Source organism: Salvelinus alpinus, chromosome 24 (genome assembly GCF_045679555.1).
Source record: "Salvelinus alpinus chromosome 24, SLU_Salpinus.1, whole genome shotgun sequence".
NCBI lineage: Eukaryota > Metazoa > Chordata > Actinopteri > Salmoniformes > Salmonidae > Salvelinus > Salvelinus alpinus.
Window position 1 is genome coordinate 49,398,425 of NC_092109.1, and position 25,657 is coordinate 49,424,081.

Genomic DNA, 25,657 nt, shown 5'->3' on the forward strand with positions numbered 1-25,657 from the left:
ACTAGACATCTACCAGCCCACTACCACTATCAGATTAGAGCCATAAAGGAGACTAGACATCTACCAACCCAAAACCACAATCAAATTAGAGCCACAAGGGAGACTAGAAATCTACCAACCCACTACCACTATCAGATTAGAGCCATAAGGGAGACTAGATATCTACGACCCCACTACCACTATCAGATTAGAGCCATAAGGGAGACTAGACATCTAGCACCCCACTACCACTATCAGATTAGAGCCATAAGGGAGACTAGATATCTACGACCCCACTACCACTATAAGATTAGAGCCAAAAGACAGACTAGACATCTACCAGCCCTAGATATCTATCAGATTAGAGCCATTAGGGAGACTAGACATCTACCAGCCCACTACCACTATCAGATTAGAGTCATAAGGGATACTAGATATCTACAACCCCACTACCACCATCATATTAGAGCCACAAAGGAGACTAGACATCTACCACATCTACCACTATCAGATTAGAGCCATAAAGGAGACTAGACATCAACCACCACAAAACCACTATCAGATTAGAGCCATAAAGGAGACTAGACATCTACCAGCCCACTACCACTATCAGATTAGAGCCATAAGGGAGACTAGACATCTAGCACCCCACTACCACTATCAGATTAGAGTTATAAAGGAGACTAGACATCTACCAACCCACTACCACTATAAGATTAGAGCCACAAGGCAGACTAGACATCTACCAGCCCACTACAACTATCAGATTAGAGCCACAAGGGAGACTAGACATCTACCAACCCACAACCACTATCAGATTAGAGCCACAAGGGAGACTAGACATCTACCAGCTCACTACAACTATCAGATTAGAGCCACAAGGGAGACTAGACATCGACCACCTCAATACCACTATAAGATTAGAGCCATAAGGGAGACAGACATCTACCAACCGACTACCACTATCAGATTAGAGCCATAAGGGAGACTAGATATCTACGACCCCACTACCACCATCATATTAGAGCCACTATCAGATTAGAGTTATAAAGGAGACTAGATATCTATCAGATTAGAGCCATTAGGGAGACTAGACATCTACCAGCCCACTACCACTATCAGATTAGAGTTATAAAGGCGACTAGACATCTACCACCCCTCTACCACTATCAGATTAGAGTCATAAGGGATACTAGATATCTACAACCCCACTACCACCATCATATTAGAGCCACAAAGGAGACTAGACATCTACCACATCTACCACTATCAGATTAGAGCCATAAAGGAGACTAGACATCAACCACCACAAAACCACTATCAGATTAGAGCCATAAAAGAGACTAGACATCTACCAGCCCACTACCACTATCAGATTAGAGCCATAAGGGAGACTAGACATCTAGCACCCCACTACCACTATCAGATTAGAGTTATAAAGGAGACTAGACATCTACCAACCCACTACCACTATAAGATTAGAGCCACAAGGCAGACTAGACATCTACCAGCCCACTACAACTATCAGATTAGAGCCATAAGGGAGACTAGACATCGACCACCTCAATACCACTATAAGATTAGAGCCATAAGGGAGACAGACATCTACCAACCCACTACCACTATCAGATTAGAGCCATAAGGGAGACTAGATATCTACGACCCCACTACCACCATCATATTAGAGCCACAAAGGAGACTAGACATCTACCATATCTACCACTATCAGATTAGAGCCATAAAGGAGACTAGACATCAACCACCACAATACCACTATCAGATTAGAGCCATAAAGAAGACTAGACATCTACCACCCCAATACCACTATCAGATTAGAGCCATTACGGAGACTAGACATCTACCAGCCCACTACCACTATCAGATTAGAGCCATAAGGGAGACTAGACATCTAGCACCCCACTACCACTATCAGATTAGAGCCATAAGGGAGACTAGACATCTAGCACCCCACTACCACTATCAGATTAGAGTTATAAAGGAGACTAGACATCTACCAACCCACAACCACTATCAGATTAGAGCCATTAGGGAGACTAGACATCTACCAGCCCACTACTACTATCAGATTAGAGTTATAAAGGCGACTAGACATCTACCACCCCTCTACCACTATCAGATTAGAGTCATAAGGGATACTAGATATCTACAACCCCACTACCACCATCATATTAGAGCCACAAAGGAGACTAGACATCTACCACATCTACCACTATCAGATTAGAGCCATAAAGGAGACTAGACATCAACCACCACAAAACCACTATCAGATTAGAGCCATAAAAGAGACTAGACATCTACCAGCCCACTACCACTATCAGATTAGAGCCATAAGGGAGACTAGACATCTAGCACCCCACTACCACTATCAGATTAGAGTTATAAAGGAGACTAGACATCTACCAACCCACTACCACTATAAGATTAGAGCCACAAGGCAGACTAGACATCTACCAGCCCACTACAACTATCAGATTAGAGCCATAAGGGAGACATCGACCACCTCAATACCACTATAAGATTAGAGCCATAAGGGAGACAGACATCTACCAACCCACTACCACTATCAGATTAGAGCCATAAGGGAGACTAGATATCTACGACCCCACTACCACCATCATATTAGAGCCACAAAGGAGACTAGACATCTACCATATCTACCACTATCAGATTAGAGCCATAAAGGAGACTAGACATCAACCACCACAATACCACTATCAGATTTGAGCCATAAAGAAGACTAGACATCTACCACCCCAATACCACTATCAGATTAGAGCCATTACGGAGACTAGACATCTACCAGCCCACTACCACTATCAGATTAGAGCCATAAGGGAGACTAGACATCTAGCACCCCACTACCACTATCAGATTAGAGCCATAAGGGAGACTAGACATCTAGCACCCCACTACCACTATCAGATTAGAGTTATAAAGGAGACTAGACATCTACCAACCCACAACCACTATCAGATTAGGGCCATTAGGGAGACTAGACATCTACCAGCCCACTACTACTATCAGATTAGAGTTATAAAGGAGACTAGACATCTACCAACCCACAACCACTATCAGATTAGTGACACAAGCGAGACTAGACATCTACCACCCCACTACCACTATCAGATTAGAGTTATAAAGGAGACTAGACATCTACCAGCCCACTACCACTATCAGATTAGAGCCATAAAGGAGACTAGACATCTACCAACCCAAAACCACTATCAGATTAGAGCCATAAGGGAGACTAGATATCTACGACCCCACTACCACTATCAGATTAGAGCCATAAGGGAGACTAGACATCTAGCACCCCACTACCACTATCAGATTAGAGTTATAAAGGAGACTAGACATCTACCAACCCACTACCACTATAAGATTAGAGCCAAAAGACAGACTAGACATCTACCAGCCCTAGATATCTATCAGATTAGAGCCATTAGGGAGACTAGACATCTACCAGCCCACTACCACTATCAGATTAGAGTCATAAGGGATACTAGATATCTACAACCCCACTACCACCATCATATTAGAGCCACAAAGGAGACTAGACATCTACCACTATCAGATTAGAGCCATAAAGGAGACTAGACATCAACCACCACAAAACCACTATCAGATTAGAGCCATAAAAGAGACTAGACATCTACCAGCCCACTACCACTATCAGATTAGAGCCATAAGGGAGACTAGACATCTAGCACCCCACTACCACTATCAGATTAGAGTTATAAAGGAGACTAGACATCTACCAACCCACTACCACTATAAGATTAGAGCCACAAGGCAGACTAGACATCTACCAGCCCACTACAACTATCAGATTAGAGCCATAAGGGAGACATCGACCACCTCAATACCACTATAAGATTAGAGCCATAAGGGAGACTAGACATCTACCAACCCACTACCACTATCAGATTAGAGCCATAAGGGAGACTAGATATCTACGACCCCACTACCACCATCATATTAGAGCCACAAAGGAGACTAGACATCTACCATATCTACCACTATCAGATTAGAGCCATAAAGGAGACTAGACATCAACCACCACAATACCACTATCAGATTTGAGCCATAAAGAAGACTAGACATCTACCACCCCAATACCACTATCAGATTAGAGCCATTACGGAGACTAGACATCTACCAGCCCACTACCACTATCAGATTAGAGCCATAAGGGAGACTAGACATCTAGCACCCCACTACCACTATCAGATTAGAGCCATAAGGGAGACTAGACATCTAGCACCCCACTACCACTATCAGATTAGAGTTATAAAGGAGACTAGACATCTACCAACCCACAACCACTATCAGATTAGAGCCATTAGGGAGACTAGACATCTACCAGCCCACTACTACTATCAGATTAGAGTTATAAAGGAGACTAGACATCTACCAACCCACAACCACTATCAGATTAGTGACACAAGCGAGACTAGACATCTACCACCCCACTACCACTATCAGATTAGAGTTATAAAGGAGACTAGACATCTACCAGCCCACTACCACTATCAGATTAGAGCCATAAAGGAGACTAGACATCTACCAACCCAAAACCACTATCAGATTAGAGCCATAAGGGAGACTAGACATCTACCACCCCACTACCACTATCAGATTAGAGCCATAAGGGAGACTAGACATCTAGCACCCCACTACCACTATCAGATTAGAGTTATAAAGGAGACTAGACATCTACCAACCCACTACCACTATAAGATTAGAGCCAAAAGACAGACTAGACATCTACCAGCCCTAGATATCTATCAGATTAGAGCCATTAGGGAGACTAGACATCTACCAGCCCACTACCACTATCAGATTAGAGTCATAAGGGATACTAGATATCTACAACCCCACTACCACCATCATATTAGAGCCACAAAGGAGACTAGACATCTACCACATCTACCACTATCAGATTAGAGCCATAAAGGAGACTAGACATCAACCACCACAAAACCACTATCAGATTAGAGCCATAAAGGAGACTAGACATCTACCAGCCCACTACCACTATCAGATTAGAGCCATAAGGGAGACTAGACATCTAGCACCCCACTACCACTGTCAGATTAGAGTTATAAAGGAGACTAGACATCTACCAACCCACTACCACTATAAGATTAGAGCCACAAGGCAGACTAGACATCTACCAGCCCACTACAACTATCAGATTAGAGCCACAAGGGAGACTAGACATCTACCAACCCACAACCACTATCAGATTAGAGCCACAAGGGAGACTAGACATCTACCAGCTCACTACAACTATCAGATTAGAGCCACAAGGGAGACTAGACATCGACCACCTCAATACCACTATAAGATTAGAGCCATAAGGGAGACAGACATCTACCAACCGACTACCACTATCAGATTAGAGCCATAAGGGAGACTAGATATCTACGACCCCACTACCACCATCATATTAGAGCCACTATCAGATTAGAGTTATAAAGGAGACTAGATATCTATCAGATTAGAGCCATTAGGGAGACTAGACATCTACCAGCCCACTACCACTATCAGATTAGAGTTATAAAGGCGACTAGACATCTACCACCCCACTACCACTATCAGATTAGAGTCATAAGGGATACTAGATATCTACAACCCCACTACCACCATCATATTAGAGCCACAAAGGAGACTAGACATCTACCACATCTACCACTATCAGATTAGAGCCATAAAGGAGACTATACATCAACCACCACAAAACCACTATCAGATTAGAGCCATAAAAGAGACTAGACATCTACCAGCCCACTACCACTATCAGATTAGAGCCATAAGGGAGACTAGACATCTAGCACCCCACTACCACTATCAGATTAGAGTTATAAAGGAGACTAGACATCTACCAACCCACTACCACTATAAGATTAGAGCCACAAGGCAGACTAGACATCTACCAGCCCACTACAACTATCAGATTAGAGCCATAAGGGAGACTAGACATCGACCACCTCAATACCACTATAAGATTAGAGCCATAAGGGAGACAGACATCTACCAACCCACTACCACTATCAGATTAGAGCCATAAGGGAGACTAGATATCTACGACCCCACTACCACCATCATATTAGAGCCACAAAGGAGACTAGACATCTACCATATCTACCACTATCAGATTAGAGCCATAAAGGAGACTAGACATCAACCACCACAATACCACTATCAGATTAGAGCCATAAAGAAGACTAGACATCTACCACCCCAATACCACTATCAGATTAGAGCCATTACGGAGACTAGACATCTACCAGCCCACTACCACTATCAGATTAGAGCCATAAGGGAGACTAGACATCTAGCACCCCACTACCACTATCAGATTAGAGCCATAAGGGAGACTAGACATCTAGCACCCCACTACCACTATCAGATTAGAGTTATAAAGGAGACTAGACATCTACCAACCCACAACCACTATCAGATTAGAGCCATTAGGGAGACTAGACATCTACCAGCCCACTACTACTATCAGATTAGAGTTATAAAGGAGACTAGACATCTACCAACCCACAACCACTATCAGATTAGTGACACAAGCGAGACTAGACATCTACCACCCCACTACCACTATCAGATTAGAGTTATAAAGGAGACTAGACATCTACCAGCCCACTACCACTATCAGATTAGAGCCATAAAGGAGACTAGACATCTACCAACCCAAAACCACAATCAAATTAGAGCCACAAGGGAGACTAGAAATCTACCAACCCACTACCACTATCAGATTAGAGCCATAAGGGAGACTAGATATCTACGACCCCACTACCACTATCAGATTAGAGCCATAAGGGAGACTAGACATCTAGCACCCCACTACCACTATCAGATTAGAGTTATAAAGGAGACTAGACATCTACCAACCCACTACCACTATAAGATTAGAGCCAAAAGACAGACTAGACATCTACCAGCCCTAGATATCTATCAGATTAGAGCCATTAGGGAGACTAGACATCTACCAGCCCACTACCACTATCAGATTAGAGTCATAAGGGATACTAGATATCTACAACCCCACTACCACCATCATATTAGAGCCACAAAGGAGACTAGACATCTACCACATCTACCACTATCAGATTAGAGCCATAAAGGAGACTAGACATCAACCACCACAAAACCACTATCAGATTAGAGCCATAAAGGAGACTAGACATCTACCAGCCCACTACCACTATCAGATTAGAGCCATAAGGGAGACTAGACATCTAGCACCCCACTACCACTATCAGATTAGAGTTATAAAGGAGACTAGACATCTACCAACCCACTACCACTATAAGATTAGAGCCACAAGGCAGACTAGACATCTACCAGCCCACTACAACTATCAGATTAGAGCCACAAGGGAGACTAGACATCTACCAACCCACAACCACTATCAGATTAGAGCCACAAGGGAGACTAGACATCTACCAGCTCACTACAACTATCAGATTAGAGCCACAAGGGAGACTAGACATCGACCACCTCAATACCACTATAAGATTAGAGCCATAAGGGAGACAGACATCTACCAACCGACTACCACTATCAGATTAGAGCCATAAGGGAGACTAGATATCTACGACCCCACTACCACCATCATATTAGAGCCACTATCAGATTAGAGTTATAAAGGAGATTAGATATCTATCAGATTAGAGCCATTAGGGAGACTAGACATCTACCAGCCCACTACCACTATCAGATTAGAGTTATAAAGGCGACTAGACATCTACCACCCCTCTACCACTATCAGATTAGAGTCATAAGGGATACTAGATATCTACAACCCCACTACCACCATCATATTAGAGCCACAAAGGAGACTAGACATCTACCACATCTACCACTATCAGATTAGAGCCATAAAGGAGACTAGACATCAACCACCACAAAACCACTATCAGATTAGAGCCATAAAAGAGACTAGACATCTACCAGCCCACTACCACTATCAGATTAGAGCCATAAGGGAGACTAGACATCTAGCACCCCACTACCACTATCAGATTAGAGTTATAAAGGAGACTAGACATCTACCAACCCACTACCACTATCAGATTAGAGCCATAAGGGAGACTAGATATCTACGACCCCACTACCACCATCATATTAGAGCCACAAAGGAGACTAGACATCTACCATATCTACCACTATCAGATTAGAGCCATAAAGGAGACTAGACATCAACCACCACAATACCACTATCAGATTAGAGCCATAAAGAAGACTAGACATCTACCACCCCAATACCACTATCAGATTAGAGCCATTAGGGAGACTAGACATCTACCAGCCCACTACCACTATCAGATTAGAGCCATAAGGGAGACTAGACATCTAGCACCCCACTACCACTATCAGATTAGAGCCATAAGGGAGACTAGACATCTAGCACCCCACTACCACTATCAGATTAGAGTTATAAAGGAGACTAGACATCTACCAACCCACAACCACTATCAGATTAGAGCCATTAGGGAGACTAGACATCTACCAACCCAAAACCACAATCAAATTAGAGCCACAAGGCAGACTAGACATCTACCAGCCCACTACAACTATCAGATTAGAGCCATAAGGGAGACTAGACATCGACCACCTCAATACCACTATAAGATTAGAGCCATAAGGGAGACAGACATCTACCAACCCACTACCACTATCAGATTAGAGCCATAAGGGAGACTAGATATCTACGACCCCACTACCACCATCATATTAGAGCCACAAAGGAGACTAGACATCTACCATATCTACCACTATCAGATTAGAGCCATAAAGGAGACTAGACATCAACCACCACAATACCACTATCAGATTAGAGCCATAAAGAAGACTAGACATCTACCACCCCAATACCACTATCAGATTAGAGCCATTACGGAGACTAGACATCTACCAGCCCACTACCACTATCAGATTAGAGCCATAAGGGAGACTAGACATCTAGCACCCCACTACCACTATCAGATTAGAGCCATAAGGGAGACTAGACATCTAGCACCCCACTACCACTATCAGATTAGAGTTATAAAGGAGACTAGACATCTACCAACCCACAACCACTATCAGATTAGAGCCATTAGGGAGACTAGACATCTACCAGCCCACTACTACTATCAGATTAGAGTTATAAAGGCGACTAGACATCTACCACCCCTCTACCACTATCAGATTAGAGTCATAAGGGATACTAGATATCTACAACCCCACTACCATCATCATATTAGAGCCACAAAGGAGACTAGACATCTACCACTATCAGATTAGAGCCATAAAGGAGACTAGACATCAACCACCACAAAACCACTATCAGATTAGAGCCATAAAAGAGACTAGACATCTACCAGCCCACTACCACTATCAGATTAGAGCCATAAGGGAGACTAGACATCTAGCAGCTCACTACAACTATCAGATTAGAGCCACAAGGGAGACTAGACATCGACCACCTCAATACCACTATAAGATTAGAGCCATAAGGGAGACAGACATCTACCAACCGACTACCACTATCAGATTAGAGCCATAAGGGAGACTAGATATCTACGACCCCACTACCACCATCATATTAGAGCCACTATCAGATTAGAGTTATAAAGGAGACTAGATATCTATCAGATTAGAGCCATTAGGGAGACTAGACATCTACCAGCCCACTACCACTATCAGATTAGAGTTATAAAGGCGACTAGACATCTACCACCCCTCTACCACTATCAGATTAGAGTCATAAGGGATACTAGATATCTACAACCCCACTACCACCATCATATTAGAGCCACAAAGGAGACTAGACATCTACCACATCTACCACTCTCAGATTAGAGCCATAAAGGAGACTAGACATCAACCACCACAAAACCACTATCAGATTAGAGCCATAAAAGAGACTAGACATCTACCAGCCCACTACCACTATCAGATTAGAGCCATAAGGGAGACTAGACATCTAGCACCCCACTACCACTATCAGATTAGAGTTATAAAGGAGACTAGACATCTACCAACCCACTACCACTATAAGATTAGAGCCACAAGGCAGACTAGACATCTACCAGCCCACTACAACTATCAGATTAGAGCCATAAGGGAGACTAGACATCGACCACCTCAATACCACTATAAGATTAGAGCCATAAGGGAGACAGACATCTACCAACCCACTACCACTATCAGATTAGAGCCATAAGGGAGACTAGATATCTACGACCCCACTACCACCATCATATTAGAGCCACAAAGGAGACTAGACATCTACCATATCTACCACTATCAGATTAGAGCCATAAAGGAGACTAGACATCAACCACCACAATTCCACTATCAGATTAGAGCCATAAAGAAGACTAGACATCTACCACCCCAATACCACTATCAGATTAGAGCCATAAGGGAGACTAGACATCTAGCACCCCACTACCACTATCAGATTAGAGTTATAAAGGAGACTAGACATCTACCAACCCACAACCACTATCAGATTAGAGCCATTAGGGAGACTAGACATCTACCAGCCCACTACCACTATCAGATTAGAGTTATAAAGGAGACTAGACATCTACCAACCCACAACCACTATCAGATTAGTGACACAAGCGAGACTAGACATCTACCACCCCACTACCACTATCAGATTAGAGTTATAAAGGAGACTAGACATCTACCAGCCCACTACCACTATCAGATTAGAGCCATAAAGGAGACTAGACATCTACCAACCCAAAACCACAATCAAATTAGAGCCACAAGGGAGACTAGAAATCTACCAACCCACTACCACTATCAGATTAGAGCCATAAGGGAGACTAGATATCTACGACCCCACTACCACTATCAGATTAGAGCCATAAGGGAGACTAGACATCTAGCACCCCACTACCACTATCAGATTAGAGTTATAAAGGAGACTAGACATCTACCAACCCACTACCACTATAAGATTAGAGCCAAAAGACAGACTAGACATCTACCAGCCCTAGATATCTATCAGATTAGAGCCATTAGGGAGACTAGACATCTACCAGCCCACTACCACTATCAGATTAGAGTCATAAGGGATACTAGATATCTACAACCCCACTACCACCATCATATTAGAGCCACAAAGGAGACTAGACATCTACCACATCTACCACTATCAGATTAGAGCCATAAAGGAGACTAGACATCAACCACCACAAAACCACTATCAGATTAGAGCCATAAAGGAGACTAGACATCTACCAGCCCACTACCACTATCAGATTAGAGCCATAAGGGAGACTAGACATCTAGCACCCCACTACCACTATCAGATTAGAGTTATAAAGGAGACTAGACATCTACCAACCCACTACCACTATAAGATTAGAGCCACAAGGCAGACTAGACATCTACCAGCCCACTACAACTATCAGATTAGAGCCACAAAGGAGACTAGACATCTACCAACCCACAACCACTATCAGATTAGAGCCACAAGGGAGACTAGACATCTACCAGCTCACTACAACTATCAGATTAGAGCCACAAGGGAGACTAGACATCGACCACCTCAATACCACTATAAGATTAGAGCCATAAGGGAGACAGACATCTACCAACCGACTACCACTATCAGATTAGAGCCATAAGGGAGACTAGATATCTACGACCCCACTACCACCATCATATTAGAGCCACTATCAGATTAGAGTTATAAAGGAGATTAGATATCTATCAGATTAGAGCCATTAGGGAGACTAGACATCTACCAGCCCACTACCACTATCAGATTAGAGTTATAAAGGCGACTAGACATCTACCACCCCTCTACCACTATCCGATTAGAGTCATAAGGGATACTAGATATCTACAACCCCACTACCACCATCATATTAGAGCCACAAAGGAGACTAGACATCTACCACATCTACCACTATCAGATTAGAGCCATAAAGGAGACTAGACATCAACCACCACAAAACCACTATCAGATTAGAGCCATAAAAGAGACTAGACATCTACCAGCCCACTACCACTATCAGATTAGAGCCATAAGGGAGACTAGACATCTAGCACCCCACTACCACTATCAGATTAGAGTTATAAAGGAGACTAGACATCTACCAACCCACTACCACTATAAGATTAGAGCCACAAGGCAGACTAGACATCTACCAGCCCACTTCAACTATCAGATTAGAGCCATAAGGGAGACTAGACATCGACCACCTCAATACCACTATAAGATTAGAGCCATAAGGGAGACAGACATCTACCAACCCACTACCACTATCAGATTAGAGCCATAAGGGAGACTAGATATCTACGACCCCACTACCACCATCATATTAGAGCCACAAAGGAGACTAGACATCTACCATATCTACCACTATCAGATTAGAGCCATAAAGGAGACTAGACATCAACCACCACAATACCACTATCAGATTAGAGCCATAAAGAAGACTAGACATCTACCACCCCAATACCACTATCAGATTAGAGCCATTACGGAGACTAGACATCTACCAGCCCACTACCACTATCAGATTAGAGCCATAAGGGAGACTAGACATCTAGCACCCCACTACCACTATCAGATTAGAGCCATAAGGGAGACTAGACATCTAGCACCCCACTACCACTATCAGATTAGAGTTATAAAGGAGACTAGACATCTACCAACCCACAACCACTATCAGATTAGAGCCATTAGGGAGACTAGACATCTACCAACCCAAAACCACAATCAAATTAGAGCCACAAGGCAGACTAGACATCTACCAGCCCACTACAACTATCAGATTAGAGCCATAAGGGAGACTAGACATCGACCACCTCAATACCACTATAAGATTAGAGCCATAAGGGAGACAGACATCTACCAACCCACTACCACTATCAGATTAGAGCCATAAGGGAGACTAGATATCTACGACCCCACTACCACCATCATATTAGAGCCACAAAGGAGACTAGACATCTACCATATCTACCACTATCAGATTAGAGCCATAAAGGAGACTAGACATCAACCACCACAATACCACTATCAGATTAGAGCCATAAAGAAGACTAGACATCTACCACCCCAATACCACTATCAGATTAGAGCCATTACGGAGACTAGACATCTACCAGCCCACTACCACTATCAGATTAGAGCCATAAGGGAGACTAGACATCTAGCACCCCACTACCACTATCAGATTAGAGCCATAAGGGAGACTAGACATCTAGCACCCCACTACCACTATCAGATTAGAGTTATAAAGGAGACTAGACATCTACCAACCCACAACCACTATCAGATTAGAGCCATTAGGGAGACTAGACATCTACCAACCCAAAACCACAATCAAATTAGAGCCACACAGCGCACACAGCACTACACACGATACATACTACACGACCACACACTACCACCCACTACACTATCATAGAGCCACGAACACGCACACGAGCACATAGACATCTACCATATCTACCACTATCAGATTAGAGCCATAAAGGAGACTAGACATCAACCACCACAATACCACTATCAGATTAGAGCCATAAAGAAGACTAGACATCTACCACCCCAATACCACTATCAGATTAGAGCCATTACGGAGACTAGACATCTACCAGCCCACTACCACTATCAGATTAGAGCCATAAGGGAGACTAGACATCTAGCACCCCACTACCACTATCAGATTAGAGCCATAAGGGAGACTAGACATCTAGCACCCCACTACCACTATCAGATTAGAGTTATAAAGGAGACTAGACATCTACCAACCCACAACCACTATCAGATTAGAGCCATTAGGGAGACTAGACATCTACCAGCCCACTACCACTATCAGATTAGAGTTATAAAGGCGACTAGACATCTACCACCCCTCTACCACTATCAGATTAGAGTCATAAGGGATACTAGATATCTACAACCCCACTACCATCATCATATTAGAGCCACAAAGGAGACTAGACATCTACCACTATCAGATTAGAGCCATAAAGGAGACTAGACATCAACCACCACAAAACCACTATCAGATTAGAGCCATAAAAGAGACTAGACATCTACCAGCCCACTACCACTATCAGATTAGAGCCATAAGGGAGACTAGACATCTAGCAGCTCACTACAACTATCAGATTAGAGCCACAAGGGAGACTAGACATCGACCACCTCAATACCACTATAAGATTAGAGCCATAAGGGAGACAGACATCTACCAACCGACTACCACTATCAGATTAGAGCCATAAGGGAGACTAGATATCTACGACCCCACTACCACCATCATATTAGAGCCACTATCAGATTAGAGTTATAAAGGAGACTAGATATCTATCAGATTAGAGCCATTAGGGAGACTAGACATCTACCAGCCCACTACCACTATCAGATTAGAGTTATAAAGGCGACTAGACATCTACCACCCCTCTACCACTATCAGATTAGAGTCATAAGGGATACTAGATATCTACAACCCCACTACCACCATCATATTAGAGCCACAAAGGAGACTAGACATCTACCACATCTACCACTCTCAGATTAGAGCCATAAAGGAGACTAGACATCAACCACCACAAAACCACTATCAGATTAGAGCCATAAAAGAGACTAGACATCTACCAGCCCACTACCACTATCAGATTAGAGCCATAAGGGAGACTAGACATCTAGCACCCCACTACCACTATCAGATTAGAGTTATAAAGGAGACTAGACATCTACCAACCCACTACCACTATAAGATTAGAGCCACAAGGCAGACTAGACATCTACCAGCCCACTACAACTATCAGATTAGAGCCATAAGGGAGACTAGACATCGACCACCTCAATACCACTATAAGATTAGAGCCATAAGGGAGACAGACATCTACCAACCCACTACCACTATCAGATTAGAGCCATAAGGGAGACTAGATATCTACGACCCCACTACCACCATCATATTAGAGCCACAAAGGAGACTAGACATCTACCATATCTACCACTATCAGATTAGAGCCATAAAGGAGACTAGACATCAACCACCACAATACCACTATCAGATTAGAGCCATAAAGAAGACTAGACATCTACCACCCCACTACCACTATCAGATTAGAGCCATAAGGGAGACTAGACATCTAGCACCCCACTACCACTATCAGATTAGAGTTATAAAGGAGACTAGACATCTACCAACCCACAACCACTATCAGATTAGAGCCATTAGGGAGACTAGACATCTACCAGCCCACTACCACTATCAGATTAGAGTTATAAAGGAGACTAGACATCTACCAACCCACAACCACTATCAGATTAGTGACACAAGCGAGACTAGACATCTACCACCCCACTACCACTATCAGATTAGAGTTATAAAGGAGACTAGACATCTACCAGCCCACTACCACTATCAGATTAGAGCCATAAAGGAGACTAGACATCTACCAACCCAAAACCACAATCAAATTAGAGCCACAAGGGAGACTAGAAATCTACCAACCCACTACCACTATCAGATTAGAGCCATAAGGGAGACTAGATATCTACGACCCCACTACCACTATCAGATTAGAGCCATAAGGGAGACTAGACATCTAGCACCCCACTACCACTATCAGATTAGAGTTATAAAGGAGACTAGACATCTACCAACCCACTACCACTATAAGATTAGAGCCAAAAGACAGACTAGACATCTACCAGCCCTAGATATCTATCAGATTAGAGCCATTAGGGAGACTAGACATCTACCAGCCCACTACCACTATCAGATTAGAGTCATAAGGGATACTAGATATCTACAACCCCACTACCACCATCATATTAGAGCCACAAAGGAGACTAGACATCTACCACATCTACCACTATCAGATTAGAGCCATAAAGGAGACTAGACATCAACCACCACAAAACCACTATCAGATTAGAGCCATAAAGGAGACTAGACATCTACCAGCCCACTACCACTATCAGATTAGAGCCATAAGGGAGACTAGACATCTAGCACCCCACTACCACTATCAGATTAGAGTTATAAAGGAGACTAGACATCTACCAACCCACTACCACTATAAGATTAGAGCCACAAGGCAGACTAGACATCTACCAGCCCACTACAACTATCAGATTAGAGCCACAAAGGAGACTAGACATCTACCAACCCACAACCACTATCAGATTAGAGCCACAAGGGAGACTAGACATCTACCAGCTCACTACAACTATCAGATTAGAGCCACAAGGGAGACTAGACATCGACCACCTCAATACCACTATAAGATTAGAGCCATAAGGGAGACAGACATCTACCAACCGACTACCACTATCAGATTAGAGCCATAAGGGAGACTAGATATCTACGACCCCACTACCACCATCATATTAGAGCCACTATCAGATTAGAGTTATAAAGGAGATTAGATATCTATCAGATTAGAGCCATTAGGGAGACTAGACATCTACCAGCCCACTACCACTATCAGATTAGAGTTATAAAGGCGACTAGACATCTACCACCCCTCTACCACTATCCGATTAGAGTCATAAGGGATACTAGATATCTACCACCCCACTACCACCATCATATTAGAGCCACAAAGGAGACTAGACATCTACCACATCTACCACTATCAGATTAGAGCCATAAAGGAGACTAGACATCAACCACCACAAAACCACTATCAGATTAGAGCCATAAAAGAGACTAGACATCTACCAGCCCACTACCACTATCAGATTAGAGCCATAAGGGAGACTAGACATCTAGCACCCCACTACCACTATCAGATTAGAGTTATAAAGGAGACTAGACATCTACCAACCCACTACCACTATAAGATTAGAGCCACAAGGCAGACTAGACATCTACCAGCCCACTTCAACTATCAGATTAGAGCCATAAGGGAGACTAGACATCGACCACCTCAATACCACTATAAGATTAGAGCCATAAGGGAGACAGACATCTACCAACCCACTACCACTATCAGATTAGAGCCATAAGGGAGACTAGATATCTACGACCCCACTACCACCATCATATTAGAGCCACAAAGGAGACTAGACATCTACCATATCTACCACTATCAGATTAGAGCCATAAAGGAGACTAGACATCAACCACCACAATACCACTATCAGATTAGAGCCATAAAGAAGACTAGACATCTACCACCCCAATACCACTATCAGATTAGAGCCATTACGGAGACTAGACATCTACCAGCCCACTACCACTATCAGATTAGAGCCATAAGGGAGACTAGACATCTAGCACCCCACTACCACTATCAGATTAGAGCCATAAGGGAGACTAGACATCTAGCACCCCACTACCACTATCAGATTAGAGTTATAAAGGAGACTAGACATCTACCAACCCACAACCACTATCAGATTAGAGCCATTAGGGAGACTAGACATCTACCAACCCAAAACCACAATCAAATTAGAGCCACAAGGCAGACTAGACATCTACCAGCCCACTACAACTATCAGATTAGAGCCATAAGGGAGACTAGACATCGACCACCTCAATACCACTATAAGATTAGAGCCATAAGGGAGACAGACATCTACCAACCCACTACCACTATCAGATTAGAGCCATAAGGGAGACTAGATATCTACGACCCCACTACCACCATCATATTAGAGCCACAAAGGAGACTAGACATCTACCATATCTACCACTATCAGATTAGAGCCATAAAGGAGACTAGACATCAACCACCACAATACCACTATCAGATTAGAGCCATAAAGAAGACTAGACATCTACCACCCCAATACCACTATCAGATTAGAGCCATTACGGAGACTAGACATCTACCAGCCCACTACCACTATCAGATTAGAGCCATAAGGGAGACTAGACATCTAGCACCCCACTACCACTATCAGATTAGAGCCATAAGGGAGACTAGACATCTAGCACCCCACTACCACTATCAGATTAGAGTTATAAAGGAGACTAGACATCTACCAACCCACAACCACTATCAGATTAGAGCCATTAGGGAGACTAGACATCTACCAACCCAAAACCACAATCAAATTAGAGCCACAAGGCAGACTAGACATCTACCAGCCCACTACAACTATCAGATTAGAGCCACAAGGGAGACTAGACATCTAAGATTAGAGCCATAAGGGAGACAGACATCTACCAACCCACTACCACTATCAGATTAGAGCCATAAGGGAGACTAGATATCTACGACCCCACTACCACCATCATATTAGAGCCACAAAGGAGACTAGACATCTACCATATCTACCACTATCAGATTAGAGCCATAAAGGAGACTAGACATCAACCACCACAATACCACTATCAGATTAGAGCCATAAAGAAGACTAGACATCTACCACCCCACTACCACTATCAGATTAGAGCCATTAGGGAGACTAGACATCTACCAGCCCACTACCACTATCAGATGAGAGCCATAAGGGAGACTAGACATCTAGCACCCCACTACCACTATCAGATTAGAGCCATAAGGGAGACTAGACATCTACCACCCCACTACCACTATCAGATTAGAGTTATAAAGGAGACTAGACATCTACCAACCCACAACCACTATCAGATTAGAGCCATTAGGGGGACTAGACATCTACCAGCCCACTACTACTATCAGATTAGAGTTATAAAGGCGACTAGACATCTACCACCCCTCTACCACTATCAGATTAGAGTCATAAGGGATACTAGATATCTACAACCCCACTACCATCATCATATTAGAGCCACAAAGGAGACTAGACATCTACCACTATCAGATTAGAGCCATAAAGGAGACTAGACATCAACCACCACAAAACCACTATCAGATTAGAGCCATAAAAGAGACTAGACATCTACCAGCCCACTACCACTATCAGATTAGAGCCATAAGGGAGACTAGACATCTAGCAGCTCACTACAACTATCAGATTAGAGCCACAAGGGAGACTAGACATCGACCACCTCAATACCACTATAAGATTAGAGCCATAAGGGAGACAGACATCTACCAACCGACTACCACTATCAGATTAGAGCCATAAGGGAGACTAGATATCTACGACCCCACTACCACCATCATATTAGAGCCACTATCAGATTAGAGTTATAAAGGAGACTAGATATCTATCAGATTAGAGCCATTAGGGAGACTAGACATCTACCAGCCCACTACCACTATCAGATTAGAGTTATAAAGGCGACTAGACATCTACCACCCCTCTACCACTATCAGATTAGAGTCATAAGGGATACTAGATATCTACAACCCCACTACCACCATCATATTAGAGCCACAAAGGAGACTAGACATCTACCACATCTACCACTCTCAGATTAGAGCCATAAAGGAGACTAGACATCAACCACCACAAAACCACTATCAGATTAGAGCCATAAAAGAGACTAGACATCTACCAGCCCACTACCACTATCAGATTAGAGCCATAAGGGAGACTAGACATCTAGCACCCCACTACCACTATCAGATTAGAGTTATAAAGGAGACTAGACATCTACCAACCCACTACCACTATAAGATTAGAGCCACAAGGCAGACTAGACATCTACCAGCCCACTACAACTATCAGATTAGAGCCATAAGGGAGACTAGACATCGACCACCTCAATACCACTATAAGATTAGAGCCATAAGGGAGACAGACATCTACCAACCCACTACCACTATCAGATTAGAGCCATAAGGGAGACTAGATATCTACGACCCCACTACCACCATCATATTAGAGCCACAAAGGAGACTAGACATCTACCATATCTACCACTATCAGATTAGAGCCATAAAGGAGACTAGACATCAACCACCACAATACCACTATCAGATTAGAGCCATAAAGAAGACTAGACATCTACCACCCCAATACCACTATCAGATTAGAGCCATTACGGAGACTAGACATCTACCAGCCCACTACCACTATCAGATTAGAGCCATAAGGGAGACTAGACATCTAGCACCCCACTACCACTATCAGATTAGAGCCATAAGGGAGACTAGACATCTAGCACCCCACTACCACTATCAGATTAGAGTTATAAAGGAGACTAGACATCTACCAACCCACAACCACTATCAGATTAGAGCCATTAGGGAGACTAGACATCTACCAGCCCACTACTACTATCAGATTAGAGTTATAAAGGAGACTAGACATCTACCAACCCACAACCACTATCAGATTAGTGACACAAGCGAGACTAGACATCTACCACCCCACTACCACTATCAGATTAGAGTTATAAAGGAGACTAGACATCTACCAGCCCACTACCACTATCAGATTAGAGCCATAAAGGAGACTAGACATCTACCAACCCAAAACCACAATCAAATTAGAGCCACAAGGGAGACTAGAAATCTACCAACCCACTACCACTATCAGATTAGAGCCATAAGGGAGACTAGATATCTACGACCCCACTACCACTATCAGATTAGAGCCATAAGGGAGACTAGACATCTAGCACCCCACTACCACTATCAGATTAGAGTTATAAAGGAGACTAGACATCTACCAACCCACTACCACTATAAGATTAGAGCCAAAAGACAGACTAGACATCTACCAGCCCTAGATATCTATCAGATTAGAGCCATTAGGGAGACTAGACATCTACCAGCCCACTACCACTATCAGATTAGAGTCATAAGGGATACTAGATATCTACAACCCCACTACCACCATCATATTAGAGCCACAAAGGAGACTAGACATCTACCACATCTACCACTATCAGATTAGAGCCATAAAGGAGACTAGACATCAACCACCACAAAACCACTATCAGATTAGAGCCATAAAGGAGACTAGACATCTACCAGCCCACTACCACTATCAGATTAGAGCCATAAGGGAGACTAGACATCTAGCACCCCACTACCACTATCAGATTAGAGTTATAAAGGAGACTAGACATCTACCAACCCACTACCACTATAAGATTAGAGCCACAAGGCAGACTAGACATCTACCAGCCCACTACAACTATCAGATTAGAGCCACAAAGGAGACTAGACATCTACCAACCCACAACCACTATCAGATTAGAGCCACAAGGGAGACTAGACATCTACCAGCTCACTACAACTATCAGATTAGAGCCACAAGGGAGACTAGACATCGACCACCTCAATACCACTATAAGATTAGAGCCATAAGGGAGACAGACATCTACCAACCGACTACCACTATCAGATTAGAGCCATAAGGGAGACTAGATATCTACGACCCCACTACCACCATCATATTAGAGCCACTATCAGATTAGAGTTATAAAGGAGATTAGATATCTATCAGATTAGAGCCATTAGGGAGACTAGACATCTACCAGCCCACTACCACTATCAGATTAGAGTTATAAAGGCGACTAGACATCTACCACCCCTCTACCACTATCAGATTAGAGTCATAAGGGATACTAGATATCTACAACCCCACTACCACCATCATATTAGAGCCACAAAGGAGACTAGACATCTACCACATCTACCACTATCAGATTAGAGCCATAAAGGAGACTAGACATCAACCACCACAAAACCACTATCAGATTAGAGCCATAAAAGAGACTAGACATCTACCAGCCCACTACCACTATCAGATTAGAGCCATAAGGGAGACTAGACATCTAGCACCCCACTACCACTATCAGATTAGAGTTATAAAGGAGACTAGACATCTACCAACCCACTACCACTATAAGATTAGAGCCACAAGGCAGACTAGACATCTACCAGCCCACTTCAACTATCAGATTAGAGCCATAAGGGAGACTAGACATCGACCACCTCAATACCACTATAAGATTAGAGCCATAAGGGAGACAGACATCTACCAACCCACTACCACTATCAGATTAGAGCCATAAGGGAGACTAGATATCTACGACCCCACTACCACCATCATATTAGAGCCACAAAGGAGACTAGACATCTACCATATCTACCACTATCAGATTAGAGCCATAAAGGAGACTAGACATCAACCACCACAATACCACTATCAGATTAGAGCCATAAAGAAGACTAGACATCTACCACCCCAATACCACTATCAGATTAGAGCCATTACGGAGACTAGACATCTACCAGCCCACTACCACTATCAGATTAGAGCCATAAGGGAGACTAGACATCTAGCACCCCACTACCACTATCAGATTAGAGCCATAAGGGAGACTAGACATCTAGCACCCCACTACCACTATCAGATTAGAGTTATAAAGGAGACTAGACATCTACCAACCCACAACCACTATCAGATTAGAGCCATTAGGGAGACTAGACATCTACCAACCCAAAACCACAATCAAATTAGAGCCACAAGGCAGACTAGACATCTACCAGCCCACTACAACTATCAGATTAGAGCCATAAGGGAGACTAGACATCGACCACCTCAATACCACTATAAGATTAGAGCCATAAGGGAGACAGACATCTACCAACCCACTACCACTATCAGATTAGAGCCATAAGGGAGACTAGATATCTACGACCCCACTACCACCATCATATTAGAGCCACAAAGGAGACTAGACATCTACCATATCTACCACTATCAGATTAGAGCCATAAAGGAGACTAGACATCAACCACCACAATACCACTATCAGATTAGAGCCATAAAGAAGACTAGACATCTACCACCCCAATACCACTATCAGATTAGAGCCATTACGGAGACTAGACATCTACCAGCCCACTACCACTATCAGATTAGAGCCATAAGGGAGACTAGACATCTAGCACCCCACTACCACTATCAGATTAGAGCCATAAGGGAGACTAGACATCTAGCACCCCACTACCACTATCAGATTAGAGTTATAAAGGAGACTAGACATCTACCAACCCACAACCACTATCAGATTAGAGCCATTAGGGAGACTAGACATCTACCAGCCCACTACCACTATCAGATTAGAGTTATAAAGGCGACTAGACATCTACCACCCCTCTACCACTATCAGATTAGAGTCATAAGGGATACTAGATATCTACAACCCCACTACCACCATCATATTAGAGCCACAAAGGAGACTAGACATCTACCACTATCAGATTAGAGCCATAAAGGAGACTAGACATCAACCACCACAAAACCACTATCAGATTAGAGCCATAAAAGAGACTAGACATCTACCAGCCCACTACCACTATCAGATTAGAGCCATAAGGGAGACTAGACATCTAGCACCCCACTACCACTATCAGATTAGAGTTATAAAGGAGACTAGACATCTACCAACCCACTACCACTATAAGATTAGAGCCACAAGGTAGACTAGACATCTACCAGCCCACTACAACTATCAGATTAGAGCCATAAGGGAGACTAGACATCGACCACCTCAATACCACTATAAGATTAGAGCCATAAGGGAGACAGACATCTACCAACCCACTACCACTATCAGATTAGAGCCATAAGGGAGACTAGATATCTACGACCCCACTACCACCATCATATTAGAGCCACAAAGGAGACTAGACATCTACCATATCTACCACTATCAGATTAGAGCCATAAAGGAGACTAGACATCAACCACCACAATACCACTATCAGATTAGAGCCATAAAGAAGACTAGACATCTACCACCCCAATACCACTATCAGATTAGAGCCATTACGGAGACTAGACATCTACCAGCCCACTACCACTATCAGATTAGAGCCATAAGGGAGACTAGACATCTAGCACCCCACTACCACTATCAGATTAGAGCCATAAGGGAGACTAGACATCTAGCACCCCACTACCACTATCAGATTAGAGTTATAAAGGAGACTAGACATCTACCAACCCACAACCACTATCAGATTAGAGCCATTAGGGAGAATAGACATCTACCAGCCCACTACTACTATCAGATTAGAGTTATAAAGGAGACTAGACATATACCAACCCACAACCACTATCAGATTAGTGACACAAGCGAGACTAGACATCTACCACCCCACTACCACTATCAGATTAGAGTTATAAAGGAGACTAGACATCTACCAGCCCACTACCACTATCAGATTAGAGCCATAAAGGAGACTAGACATCTACCAACCCAAAACCACAATCAAATTAGAGCCACAAGGGCGACTAGAAATCTACCAACCCACTACCACTATCAGATTAGAGCCATAAGGGAGACTAGATATCTACGACCCCACTACCACTATCAGATTAGAGCCATAAGGGAGACTAGACATCTAGCACCCCACTACCACTATCAGATTAGAGTTATAAAGGAGACTAGACATCTACCAACCCACTACCACTATAAGATTAGAGCCAAAAGACAGACTAGACATCTACCAGCCCTAGATATCTATCAGATTAGAGCCATTAGGGAGACTAGACATCTACCAGCCCACTACCACTATCAGTTTAGAGTCATAAGGGATACTAGATATCTACAACCCCACTACCACCATCATATTAGAGCCACAAAGGAGACTAGACATCTACCACATCTACCACTATCAGATTAGAGCCATAAAGGAGACTAGACATCAACCACCACAAAACCACTATCAACCAACCCACTACCACTATAAGATTAGAGCCACAAGGCAGACTAGACATCTACCAGCCCACTACAACTATCAGATTAGAGCCACAAGGGAGACTAGACATCTACCAACCCACAACCACTATCAGATTAGACCCACAAGGGAGACTAGACATCTACCAGCTCACTACAACTATCAGATTAGAGCCACAAGGGAGACTAGACATCGACCACCTCACTACCACTATAAGATTAGAGCCATAAGGGAGACAGACATCTACCAACCGACTACCACTATCAGATTAGAGCCATAAGGGAGACTAGATATCTACGACCCCACTACCACCATCATATTAGAGCCACTATCAGATTAGAGTTATAAAGGAGATTAGATATCTATCAGATTAGAGCCATTAGGGAGACTAGACATCTACCAGCCCACTACCACTATCAGATTAGAGTTATAAAGGCGACTAGACATCTACCACCCCACTACCACTATCAGATTAGAGTCATAAGGGATACTAGATATCTACAACCCCACTACCACCATCATATTAGAGCCACAAAGGAGACTAGACATCTACCACATCTACCACTATCAGATTAGAGCCATAAAGGAGACTAGACATCAACCACCACAAAACCACTATCAGATTAGAGCCATAAAGGAGACTAGACATCTACCAGCCCACTACCACTATCAGATTAGAGCCATAAGGGAGACTAGACATCTAGCACCCCACTACCACTATCAGATTAGAGCCATAAGGGAGACTAGACATCTAGCACCCCACTACCACTATCAGATTAGAGCCATAAAGGAGACTAGACATCTACCAACCCACAACCACTATCAGATTAGAGCCATTAGGGAGACTAGACATCTACCAACCCAAAACCACAATCAAATTAGAGCCACAAGGCAGACTAGACATCTACCAGCCCACTACAACTATCAGATTAGAGCCATAAGGGAGACTAGACATCGACCACCTCAATACCACTATAAGATTAGAGCCATAAGGGAGACAGACATCTACCAACCCACTACCACTATCAGATTAGAGCCATAAGGGAGACTAGATATCTACGACCCCACTACCACC